We start from the raw sequence: 14,110 nt of genomic DNA on the forward strand, positions 1-14,110 counted from the left end.
CTATGATCAGCCAAGGTGATGAGGCTTCAGTAAGTAACTTTTTTTTAACCTTTATTGAATAAAGCAGATTGTTAGCTTGTTATTCCAGCCAGCCAACCAGTTAGTCAGTCAGTCAGTCAAGTCAGCCAACAAACTGATGTAGGATCAGTATTTGTGATCCTACACACCACACATTTACATTATGCTCATTAGCTAGGCAACCTCTGATGGCCACAGGATTGCCAAAGGTGAAACAAATAAATAATAAGTACACAATATTTTACGTATAGTAATAGTAAGAGTTAACGTTACTTAACGTTTGGTATAATTACAGCAACTATATATGCAATTATTAGTGTGAGGGAGATTATTATTACTTGATCTGCGTCAAAACTAATTTATACGAGTATTTCAATGTAACGTTGGCTAACTAGCTTCTCGTTAGCTAACCTGAAGTGAAGCTACACAGCGCGGCTGGCTAGCTAATCTTTGAACAGACTAACACATAACCAAATGAACGACTTCATAATGCGTTTGAATGTCAAAATTAACGGGCACTTATTTATAGTCAATTAAACCTTCTTCACCACGAGACAAAGCTGCAATTTACTTGTTACTGTGCGGCCAACGTCCTACAGAGGAAAGTGGTAATCCAGAGCACCAAGTCCCTCCCCTTCCTGTGGAAAGAATTACAAATATAATAATCCAAACCGAGAACGTAATTTGCAGTTGGTTTGTATACTTAATCTACAAACATAATATAATCAAATAATGATATGTATCTCACCTAAATCCCTTATCCTTCCGGTTTACCTCATGGGACCTTATTCTGAAAAAAAAAAGTCAATGTCGAAATATATATGATTATTTGATCCAGGTTGAATTGTGCCAAATCATAAATATGTGATGTGGGTCAATTAAAAATATAATTATGCAAGCCAAAAAAGTCGTAGTTTGTCAACTGTTTAAGTAAGCTAGAATTGTTCGTTTACAGTTCATCATACAAAAATACATACAAATCATACAAGCACCCCCCTAGACATGGTAAAGGCTAGTTGCCACACAGTCACAAAGGTGACACTGATGGAGGAACACCGGGGGAAGATGGAGGTTTTTACTCTTTCATTATCATACCCATTTGTAACTTACAGTATGTGAATGTTTGAATTTAAATATGATACGCATTTGCTCTTCAGCACAGCCACTGATATCTGTAGAAATCGGTGTCTTTGTCATGTGAATAGATTTGCTATTGTAGACTATTCTGGTTTGCTTTATGCATAACTCTTACCTCATAGCTCTTACCTCTTTTTTCCATGTGTATTCCTTGCATGTCATTAGGCAGGGAGGACCTACATCCTGAAAAATTATGGCCTGTCAGATGGAAGGGAGGGGACCTGAAGATGCCTGATTATTAGAAGGGAGACGCTGGTATTTCGAACTACCCCTATCCAGGTGCCCCCTCATGTGGCACAGGAGGCTGCCCACATAATCAATCCTCCATCACCCACCCTGGACATCAAAAGTCAAGAGACTGGACGGCTCATGTCCTTGGAGGGGCGAGTAGTCGAGGTTAGTTCAAATTCTGAGTTTGAGGGGTGGGACTTAATACTTGTTGCACACTTGGACATTTAAGAATGGAGTTCCTGTCACGCCCCCTCTCTCTGCGGCAGCCGTGTCCTCTGCCTTCTGTCTCCTCCCAGCCCCTCCCTGCTCTGGTATGCCTGGAAGGCAATCAACGCTACCTACCAAGCACACCTGTTCCCAATCCTCATCAGCAGCTGAAGGCCTATATAAATCCCTGGCTCCTTCCCTTCGGTGCCAGATCGTTGTTTAAGCTACACTTTTGTGACGCCTGCCTCTCCAGCTGCCTGAGGATCCCTTCTGCTGCCATCACCTTTTTGTGGATTACTCAGTTCGTGGAGGACTCTCAGCCCTGTTTGTGGAGGACCCCAAGCCCAGGTTGTGAAGGACTCTTAGCCCAGTTGGAGGAGAACTATAAGCCAAGTTTTTGTCCGTTTTTTTGTGTTATTTTGGTGTAAAGAACCAGTAAATCATTTTTTTTGAGCATAACCTGTGTCTGTGTCTGCCTTGGGGTTACCTAGCCTGCCATTTCCTAACAGTTCCAGGCATGCATGGATTTTTATGTCTTCTTTATCTCTGCAAAATACAAAACGTGGCACACATCATTCACGCAGCAGTCTCGCATTCTCTACGCTGCATCTGGGAGAACTGAACGTCCGCTCGTGCGCGATACAGAAATATTGCTGAACATACCCAACCTAGAATGTTCACTAAACAATATAATGTCACATCTAGAGCACGGAATTCACAGTATCCGCTAAATAATCAAAGGGATTCTCTACACACACTGATAACATTCTACACACATTCATCATTGATCCATTACTGGCTAACGTGACATTAACCACTCAGCTAGCTACGTTACATGGCTAATCTGTATTGCTAGGCGGAGCTCCGTACTTTTATGCAACTAGCAAAACTCCGGTAGATTACAACATAACGAACGTCTACATTGCAGATCCTCCATACATTACATATTCATCATACAGTGGCGTTGCATACATTTTGTCACATTATCTCACCTGCAAAATACAAAACGTGGCACACATCATTCACGCAGCAGTCTCGCATTCTCTATGCTGCCTCTGGGAGAACTGAACGTCCGCACGCACTGACGTCCTGACCTGTACCCAAGGCCCACTGCTGCCCTCTACTGTGCCCTTGGGAGCATAACTCGTTCTAGCCATAATGAATCTATTGAAATCACAAGTGATGAATGCACATGGATATCTCAATTGCAAGTGAATAAAACAATACAGTATCGCAGTACATAAACAATGCAAAAACAAAACAAGTTGATGGGGGGTGCCTCAGAATGTCCCTAACTTGACTATAGTCCCACATACTTCATAAATGGCTTTTCAAATTCTGACCCAAAGACATGAATATACAAACACTTCACTCTGGCTTACTAGAAGTCTCTTCAACTACTGGTAATAGACCAGTTGGAGTAGGCGGGATGGTATATATGCTAATAAGATACAATTTGTTATATTTTTGTCCATGCCTGAATATAGACCTGTGTATTTAACACTGTGGTTAATTTATTTTAGGCCCAATCTTAATGCATTATATATTTTCCTGCTATTGTTGTAGATCTCTTCCATCCGGAAGTGTTGTGAGAGATCGGGAGACTAGGTGACTATGTTTTTAGAACAAAATCTGACTTTATTGTATGTAGACTACTGCATGTGCCCAGCATGAACAACAGCAAGAAGAGCCACTACTATCAATATCTGTCTATTTTGAAGTGGCGTAATGGCGAGACTCTGCCCCCTCGGGTCAGAGCCGGTTGTGGACAGTGTAGGCCGCACCGGGTGACCCACCTGCCTTCACCAGTGAAGGCCGTGTGTCTCTAGCCACCTCAGAGGCTGTGTTGTGAGGTCCGTGGCGTGGTGGCGAGACTCCGCCCCCTCGGGTCAGAGCCGGTTGAGGGCAGTGCAATGATATCCGAGCAATCGCCATGCACCCACCTGTGAAGATCATGTGTCTCTAGCCCACTCAAGGGCTGAGTTGTGGTGTCTGTGGCGTGTTCAGTGGCGTGATGGCGAGACTCCGCCCCCTTGGGTCAGAGCCGGTATTGAACAGTGTAGGCCGCGCCGGGCTACCCACCTGCCTTCACCAGTGAAGACCGTGTGTCTCTAGCCGCCTCAGAGGCTGTGTTGTAACATTGTTAAATATGTTTATGTACATGATAAAATATAACTGTTACTATATTACTGTTAATGTACCAGGGATGAAACCTGTATCTGCTTTTAGTAATCAAAAGTACTTATGAGAGCCTTATTAGAATTGGAAAACAGCTGAAATGAACACAACTTTGATAGGTCTTCAACTGTCCAAATATTTATTTATTTAATACAAAACTAAACTAAATTTAAACTCAATACAATAAACACAAAAAATAAAAGTGAAAAAGATATTGTCCAATAATCCTTAGTCATTCACAGTCATTGATTGTAATCAATTTGAGAAAAACGGGGCTGGCACACAAATGTTTTTATTTTATCCACTTTCATGTCTCAATAGGCACACAATCCTTTTGTAAGTCTCTATCCACAATTCACACATTCTGAAAAATAGATAAAAGTTAAAAATATATTATTCCCAAATTCCCTAATGAATTTTAGAAACATTTTACAAAAAGTTAAGAAAATAATGCTTATGGTAGGCTTATGTGTTAAGCATGTTGCGTTAAAAAAAGAAAACGTGTATTTATGCAGACATAGACTGACACCATGGAGGTACACTATTAATATAATGATCAAGTGAATATAATGAAAGCTACAGTATAGGCACAGAGTTCAGTTTGTCTACCGCCTAGTGCTTGTGTCGACAGTGGGGACTAGTTCCCATCAATATAGAGACCGGAAACACCCTTGTGTGGTGTAACGGAACTTCGTTCACACGATCACGTGTTTTGCTTTGGATTTCAGATTGAGATAGGCAGTATGCGGCGACACGTGTCAGGACTTTACTGCTGTTTGAAGCGTAACACTAGCTAGTTATTTTTGTATTAATAGTTTTTTGCTTTGTTTAACATGCTGGCGAAGAGGCACGTGTTTGTGACAATTTTCTCCGTTTTGATCATGCATTGTGAATGCCAGCGACATTGGAGAGTTGGAAGCAGACAAGAATACTCCACAAGTAAGTAATGTTAACGTGTCCTGGACCAGAGCTAGGTCTGGACGAATATTAGCCCCTTCCGAGGGTTTTCACGGCTGGCTACTTTGGAGGTTTAAGAATAGCTTAGCTTTTGAATTGAATTGAATTTATTGAGGATAGCCCCTTGAGATGTATAATCTCATATTCGAGGGGGTCCTGGAGGGTTAAACTTGGGTTTTGGCTAACTAGCTAGAGATCAATAGACAGGTAGATAGACCTATTAACTAGCCTAAAACCTCCAGCATGGGCGACTGCTGACGGGCCGTCTCACAGTCTCGAGAGGGGCTAAACGAGCACATCTGACATGACTCGCGAGTTTAGGGTTTGCAAGCCCGGGAAATTTAAATGGCTCGAGGAGTTGTGAAGTCTTGTTCTTGCATTAGCTTGCTATATCTAGCATTTTTGTAGCTAGCTAATGCTAACGTTAAAAATGATTTTTTTGTTTAAAAATAAACTAAACATCTAAAGCAGTAATTATACCCAGTAGCAACCACCCATATTATATTATTAACAAGATAACTTTGATTACATAATGTTACTTGAACAACAAACCTAGCTAGCTAGACGAATTTAAAGGTCCATCAGCTTTAAATCATTCCTTGAAACAGCTAAAGGTCTATAACATTTTAAACTTTGAATGAGAGTTGAAGAGTTAGGTTGTTGATTGAGTTAGGTTTCCAAGTTGAAGGGGGTTTCAAGTTGACTACCATAGTTGAATTTTTAAACTAGCTAACGTTAAATACTTACTTCTTAGTCTTTAGTTACTGTCTAACTCGTTCAGTGTCGACGGCAGCTGTGTTGTCTCACACTTGTACATCTCAGTTTTGTTGTGACCCTCGAATGTGATTGGATGGTATTGGTGTTTTTTTTTATTGAGAATATTTATTACAATTTCACAACATAAATGTTCATATTGTACTATTACCATACATTATATAAATCATTTTAAAATTATTATTTATTAATTTCAGTAGGCTATAGCCATAATTTAGAAACCCTGTGGCTACCTGAGGTGTCTCTAGTTTCCCAGGTGGGAACCTAGCTATATATCATTGGTAAAACAATATCAGTGGATGAATGATTAAAATAATACAGAATAAATGAATAACTTAAGTAGAGTTAGATTGTTGAACAGCCAGACAAAATCAATCAATATTTCTATTCATGTAAATAATTACTGTCTGTTTGAATCTGATTAGCGTAACCAGATACAAAGATGACTGGACATTGTCTCTGTGGAAGATGTATGTTCTTGCTGTTGATGGAGTGACATGTTCTGACTGTGGAGTGACTTATGTGGAGGGCCAGTTTATGGAGATGACAGATGAAGACAGTGACGCAGACGTGAGCTTTAATCTTATAGCCAACGTAAGTCTTGAATACAAGCTGCCGACTCCAAGATTATGATTATTAAGATTATGCTCAATAACAGATACACTCCAATACTCAATTTACAAATTACAAACTACACAATAAGTACAATTTCTATATAGTATAAAATACGGGTAAGAAGAAGCATATCGGCCTGGATGCTATATATGGATATGAATAAATAAATCACTGGGGGGTGGGGGGCATAGGCCTATCTGCATGCTATATGTGAGGTATATTAACATTTGCTTCTGGTTATGTTATGTACAGTAGATATTCTATCAGAGGTATTCTCCCGAGCATGGAGTGGAGAATACCTCATTGATCTCAGCTTTGTGTAGTTTCTGAAGAGAAGGGAAAGCTGTACTCTGCAGATACATCTTCTCACTCAGTCACTCACTCACTCAGTCACTCACTCACTCACTCACTCACTCACTCACTCACTCACTCACTCACTCACTCACTCACTCACTCACTCACTCACACACACACTCTGACACCGACTCCAGTTAGATACGGATGTACTGTAGTAATGATTTGGTGTGATGTGTTTGTGCAGTTTGAGGCTGCATGGTTCCTGACCAACATTGCATCAGGGACATCCCACCAGACTGACGAGGTGATCCAGGCAGGTGCTGTCCCCATCTTCATAGAGATACTCAGCTCTGACTTCCAGGACGTCCAGGAACAGGTACAGTGGGAATGAAATGAAGAATTTCAATGCTCGCTTATTCTAACTGCTATACATAAAATACATCTTAAGCTCTGTGACCCTTTTTGATTTATATTGAGTTTCTGATGGCTCTTCGTACTGTGTGCTCCTGAACCTGCAGGCAGTCTGAGCCCTCGGGAACATGGTCTTTGGACTCTGTGCCATGTAGTGGACTGCAACATCCTACCCTCCCTAGTGCAGTAAGTGTCATTCCCCTCTAACTCTCCTGTTGTAAGCAGACAAAATGGACCCCCCTCATGGTAAGAAATGGGGCAGATTGTATTCGCACACAAACTTGTACATGCCATCTGTTACATAACACGTGTGCGCATTTGTAAAGCATAGAACATACTACACAGTAATCACTTACTGTGACCGTGCAACATTGACTTGCATAACATTAGTGTAGGTACCCAAGATGGCACTTATGACTCTTGTAATGACAATGGAGTTGAATCTGTAATTTAAATATCAATCTTGCCAGCGCTTAATTTGACAAGAAATATCTTTGGTCACTACTAGTACATACAGTGAGGGAAATAATTATTTGAACCCCTGCTGATTTTGTCAGTTTGCCCACTGACAAAGAAATGATCAGTCTATGATTTTAATGGTAGGTTTATTTTAACAGTGAGAGACAGAATAACAACAAAAAGTCGCAAAACATGACTTGGTACGTAATGGCAAAACCCTTGTTGGCAATCACAGAGGTCAGACGTGTCTTGTAGTTGGCCACCAGGTTTTCACACATCTCAGGAAGGATTCTGTACCACTCCTCTTTGCAGATCCTCTCCAAGTCATTAAGGTTTCGAGGCTGATGTTTGGCAACTTGAATCGTAAGCTCCCTCCAAAGAGTTTATATGGGATTAAGGTCTGTAGACTGGCTAGGTCACTCCAGGACCTTAATGTGCTTCTAATTGAGCCACTCCTTTGTTGTCTTGGCTGTGTGTTTTGGGTCATTGTCATGCTGGTATACCCATCCACGACCCATTTTCAGTGTCCTGGCTGAGGGAAGGAGGTTCTCACCCAAGATTTGATGGTACATGGCCCCATCCATCTTCCCTTTGATGTGGTGAAGTTGTCCTGTCCCCTTAGCAGAAAAACACCCCCAAAGCATAATGTTTCCACCTCCATGTTTGACGGTGAGGATGGTGTTCTTGGGGTCATAGTCAGCGTTCCTCCTCCTCCAAACACGGCGAGTTGAGTTGATGCCAAAGAGCTCGATTTTTTACCACAACACTTTTACCCAGTCCTCCTCTGAATCATTCAGATGTTCATTGGCAAACTTCAGACGGACCTGTACATGTGGTTTCTTCAGCAGTGGGACCTTGCGGGCGCTGCAGGATTTCAGTCCATTACGGTGTAGTGTGTTACGTTTTCTTGGTGACTGTGGTCCCAGCTGCCTTGAGATCAGACAAGATCGTCCCATGTAGTTCTGGGCTGATTCCTCACTGTTCTCATGATCATTGAAGCTCCACGAGGCGAGATTTTGCGTGGAGCCCCAGACCGAGGGAGATTGTTTTTTTGTGTTTTTTCCATTTGCTAATAATCGTACCAACTGTTGTCACCTTCTCACCAAGCTGCTTGGCGATGGTCGTGTAGCCCATTCCAGCCTTGTGCAGGCCTACAATCTTGTCCCTGACATGCTTAGACAGCTCTTTGGTCTTGGCCATGGTGGAGAGTTTGGAATCTGATTGATTGATTGCTTCTGTGGACAGGTGTCTTTTATACAGGTAACAAGCTGAGATTAGGAGCACTCTCTTAAAGGGAGAGGACTAATTTGTGTGCCTCATGGACATAACCAGTCTGTGGGAGCCAGAAATCTTGCTGGTTGATAGGGGATCAAATACTTATTTCACTTGATGAAATGCAAATCAATTTATACCTTTTTTGAAATGTGTTTTTCTGGATTTTTTTCGTTGTTATTCTGTCTCTCACTGTTAAAATAAACCTACCATTAAAATTATAGACTCATCATTTCTTTGTCAGTGGGCAAACGTGCAAAATCAACAGGAGATCAAATAATTATTTTCCTCACTGTATTTTCTCTGTATTATATAAGTCTGAGCTCGCAATCTGATTGGTTAAGAGCTGTTGGATATTCATGATATATGGAGTCTCTTTACAATTCTACTTAAGATATTACTGTGCCACTTGTTACTGCCTAATTGATGCTATGTTATGTTATGATCGTACTATAACCAATGCCTATTTGTTGTGAGAATAGGTCGGTTGATATGTTATAAAATAATGTTAATAAATAAATGTATTTTATTCAAATATTGAAATGTATTATTATAATTAGAATAAATTTATTCAAATTATTCAAATAAACAAAGACACCAATTTGCATTCATCAAAACATTTTATTTCATAATATGTCTAGGGAGAGTTAAAAAGGTCCAGTCTATTCCCCCACCCATGTAACTTGGCATGGCCATCCTGAGAATTTGAGCTCACGTGATCTAAGCTACCACCCATTGTCATCACTCCTGTTGTTGGTAGTGCTCAATCTGGGCCTTGCTATCACGACTGCCACTCAGAAACCTGAACACACATACACAGACACACAGACACAGACGTGTGATAGTGATTGATGGAGGAATGACACCTTTAAAAAGGCAATAAAACTATTGTTTTGCTACAGGCTGCCTCAGGAGATGGTGATTCCCCTCCCTGTCATCAGAACCCTTCAAACAAGAACCAGGAGTGTTAGGGGAGGTGTTTGACATGCTGAACCTCAAGGTAACTGTACTGCCGAATACCAAACAGTTCATTTTGATAGCCTATGTTTAAAAAGTGCAATGCAGTAAGGTAATTAAACATCACAATTTCTCAACCATGTTACTACTGACCTCTTCATGGATCTACTTACTGCCACTGATTGAACACCTACAATGCCTGTTATGTCTCACATCTGTCCTGTTTACTACTGCTTTATAATTACATCCTTCACTGGATCAATATTGAATATGAGTCTGAGGTTTGTTTGTCTGATTACATCAGGCCCAGTGCAGAGGACATCAACTGGGCTTTGTGTCAGACAAAAACATTACTGCCACCAGCATTGAGGGTTAATCAAAGTCATTGACCACATTCAGTTTCCTCAGAAGACAGACATCTGGTGACTGATAACATACTCTTAACACGAATGCATAGATGCCATACACAAGACTAGTTGGATAGAATAGAATATAGTATTTTGTGTCATGTTATTATATCTTCACTCTGTTGTATAGAATTGCATGGCTATGCCCATAACTTTAAGACCTTTTTTGAAATAACAAGTGTAGGTCTTTAATTACCTGATATTGATGCATATACTTCATTCTATAGGGCACAGATGGCAAAGTCTATTGGCTGATGGTAGGTGGTATGGTGGCACCCGGTGTCCAGGTTGAGTTTAATGATGTTTATCAACCTCATTCCAGCTGAGCAACACAATCATCTCAGCCCTGCCCAGTGCCTTGCACAGAGATACAGTAGATTTACGCAACTACTACTACTAGAACACACAGTTTGAGTTAAAAGGCTTCACAAGAGCTAAATACTGTTTTTCTCTGATCATAAAGCCATTCCCCCAACACACAGAACTGAATCAAGAAGCGATATTGTTGCAAGTGACCTCTGTGTTCTGGTCCTAGATGAGTCCACCAACATCCCCATGACCTGGAACCTCCCGGCCTCCAGGACCAGGGGACGGCACTCCTTACAGTCCAGGACCAGCGAGCCTGAATTATTTATTTTTTTAAGTATAAAAGATATTACAAATCTGAAATAACTTGTACATGACATCTGTCACATAACATGTGTGGGCATTTGTAAAGCATAGAACATACAATTCACTTACTGTGGCCGTGCAACATTGACATAAATAACATTATTGTACATGTAGGTACCCCATATGGTACTTATGAGTCTTGCAATGACAATGAAGTTGAATCTGTAATTTAAATATCAATCTTGCCAGCAGCTGCTTAAATTTAAGCCAAGAAATATGTTTGGTCACTACTAGTACATATTTACAATGGGTCTGAAATGTGATTAAAGGAGAACATGCTGATACTTCAATGGTTTTAAGTAGCTCAGAGTATGAAGGAGTTGACTGCTAAAAACGTACGGAAGATGTATAAAGACATTCAACATCAGTATACAGCCTTGTATACTGATGTGTGATACACAACAAGCAGCATTCATTTAACCATGCTATTTAATGTAAGGGAGGAGGATGGCATATCTGCACATTTATAGCCCTTAACTCTCCATGGTCAATGTCCATAGACTCCAAGTCATCGTCCATCTAGGAAATTAATGAGTTTTGTACAGGATTTTTATCCTTATTTTAGTTAGATTGTCAATGAACACGCTGAGTGGTCGATCAAGCTGGTTTTAAACAAAGTCAATAGTTTATTCTATGTTACGATTCTGCAGAAGCGGACCCTCGCACCGGAAGTGATTCCAGGCAAGAGTGCCGAACGTGAATAGGGTTTGTTGGTTTATACAGGAGAAGAGGAAGTGACAGTTTCAGGGGAAAGACAGGGAAGTGATGTCACACAGGGAGGGATTTGTAGTTCTAACAGACTGATCTATGAGAACGAACTACAAAGTTAAGATTACAGTCCAGGGGGGAAAACAGAACACACTGTTGAGACTTGAAATTCATTCACAATTCCCCACTTTGTGGATTAAATATCCACAACTATAATAGAAATGAAAGAATCAACAATGTGAAATCAAATTATAAAATAGGCCTATCATAAAAATAATCCAACATCTTTGGCAAAAAACCCTATTCTACACATATGGAAAGGAAGTAATCTATTTCTCCACCAGGTGGAGCTCAATAAAGATTTAACAAACTCAAGTTATTTAACCCACCAAGATCATTTTCTTCTCATATGCAATCACTTACCAAAACTCCTCACCTTAATTTGGCATAAGCAAGGTAAAAAGATACCATGATTATTAATCTAAGACATCATATATTCATGACTGAGTGGGAAAAACCCTATTTGTTTTAGAAGAAAACCCTTAAATTCAAATTAGAACCAACAGATTATGTATCAAAATATTCCAAATAGTCAATGTCAATGGCACAGACATCATCAAGATCTTGAATTGAATTAATAGTAAATTTAACTTTTTCTATTATTATTTAGGCAGCATAGGCATATCTGGAACAGCATTTAAACATACACTTAAGAATATTTAAAAAATAATAACGATGAAGAACATACAACTGAAAACACACATATTTGAGAATATCCAGGACTTGCAAAAGCATTCCATTTAGGAACATTATCTAAGATCTGAATACCTTTATCGTTTGCTTCATGGAACTCAATGTAGTATTGGGATCTGAACTAACCGAACAGCAGATATAGCCAGTATTATCTCTAAGGGAAGTCTATTTTGTAGCACAATCTTTTCCATGTAATTTACTTCTGTAGCTAAGGCTGAAATTACTTGGTATTGTGCGATAATGTGTCATGCGTTCATGAGAGAAATAATATACTGAAACTAAATAGAAAATTCGAGACAGCTCTATGGTGTCTAGTTTGATTGCTGATGAATTCCCTGCATTTGAGTGTGATCAATCTTCTTAATCCTGGACATTACATGAGCAAGATAACATTCATATGACACTGTTGCAATTTAAAGTTAAATACGCTATTTCCCTATAGCTCAAAAATACGCCATTTGGAATGGCTCTCTGAACCTTAATTTCACATCTCATAAATCTGCTTAAACACTAATTTGTCCTAATCTATGTGTTGTATTTGAAAATATTAATACATGCTGTGATGTATTGAAAAGGTCACTTCAAATTGTTTAACTCGCTTTTCAAGTTCAGCCCTGTGGATGCAATTCTGTTAGGCTTCATTTTGATACTTGGTTGATGTAGTTAGGTGCATAGCAGTTAAACACAGTTAAACACAGTCCCCTGAGAATAGTCTGGAACAGCTTCTACAAAGATCAACTTTATAATTATGAATTTTCAATACTTCTATACCCACTCTAAACTAAACTCCAGTCACAGTTTCAACAGTATAACCTGGAAATCTCTGTTGCTTTCAAATCTTATATATGCAGAATGTAGTATTTTCCATTCATCTTCGTCTACCGTATAGACTCAACAGTCAAGTGGAGTGCAACATTCAAATAGGACAAACGCTTGTCCACGTTGCCATAACGATCCTGAGAAGGAGGTGACAGGCAAGGTCATTTCTTTCAATAGCTCCTCCTCAGAGGAAGCCACAGTGTGGTGGCCCATGATTGTTTTTTTTTTTTGAAGTGGCGCTCAGAGTTGTCATCCTGACAGCAATGAGGCATTACTCTTTGTCTGATTCCTCATCTGAGACCAGAGAGTGAGCTTTCGCCCTGGTGGTGACACAGGATATTGCATCCTGGTTGTTGGAATTCCCAGGCCGGGTGGCCTCGTCCTGGTTTGGAACCAGCCTGCAGTGGCTGGCGTGTACCCGCAAAGTCCTCTCTGCTACGTCTGAGTTAGCAGCAGGAACTGATACGGGCCCAGCCAACGGGCACTCTGGTTTCAGGTCTCTGCTCACAACCCATTGGCCTGGTTGGAAATGATGCAGGTCGGCTCTCTCAGGTCGGCAGACCTGTGAATCCACAGATGAGACACACCATAGACAAAACAGGACCGGACCGCAGCTTTTAGCAGCGGAGTTAGCAGCCATACTGGACACAGGATACTGGACACAGGATCAGAGGTTTCAATAGGAGCTTGGCCTTTGCCACCATTTCTTCTTCAGCTCTGCATCTCATTCTTTCAACTACTTTCTAATTTCCTTCAACTACAACCTCCTCACTACCTTCAATTCAACTTCCTCACTGCCTTCAATTCAACTTCCTCACTACCTTCTTCACTACTACTAGTCTGTTTCATTAGCAACAACCAGTTAACTTGATAACATCCTTTACTCCCCCTCTTTTTTGAAACATGATCTGGTCAGTGTGCTAATTTGAAAACATAATGAAAGCATGGAATATGCAGTATAGGTTATGCTAACGATGAAATGAGCATTCATTCAAAATCAGAGTGAGAGGAGAATATCTGAGAGGTTTGAGCGTGGCTTAATTGATCTCGTTCAATATGTTGAGTCATGTCTCTCTGCCTTCTGGAGGAGGAAGCAGAGTTAAGAACAGTGCATCTTTGAAATGCACGGTCAACAGTTCAGTCTTATTAAAGCAGCAGCCACGCTGTGTGTAGGTGCGATGTAAATTATGAATAGTCACAACATGCAGGACATGGATAAAATCGCTTGCGCAATGCTA

The sequence above is a fragment of the Borostomias antarcticus genome (assembly GCF_949987555.1).
Source record: "Borostomias antarcticus genome assembly, chromosome: 7".
Classification (NCBI taxonomy): domain Eukaryota; kingdom Metazoa; phylum Chordata; class Actinopteri; order Stomiiformes; family Stomiidae; genus Borostomias; species Borostomias antarcticus.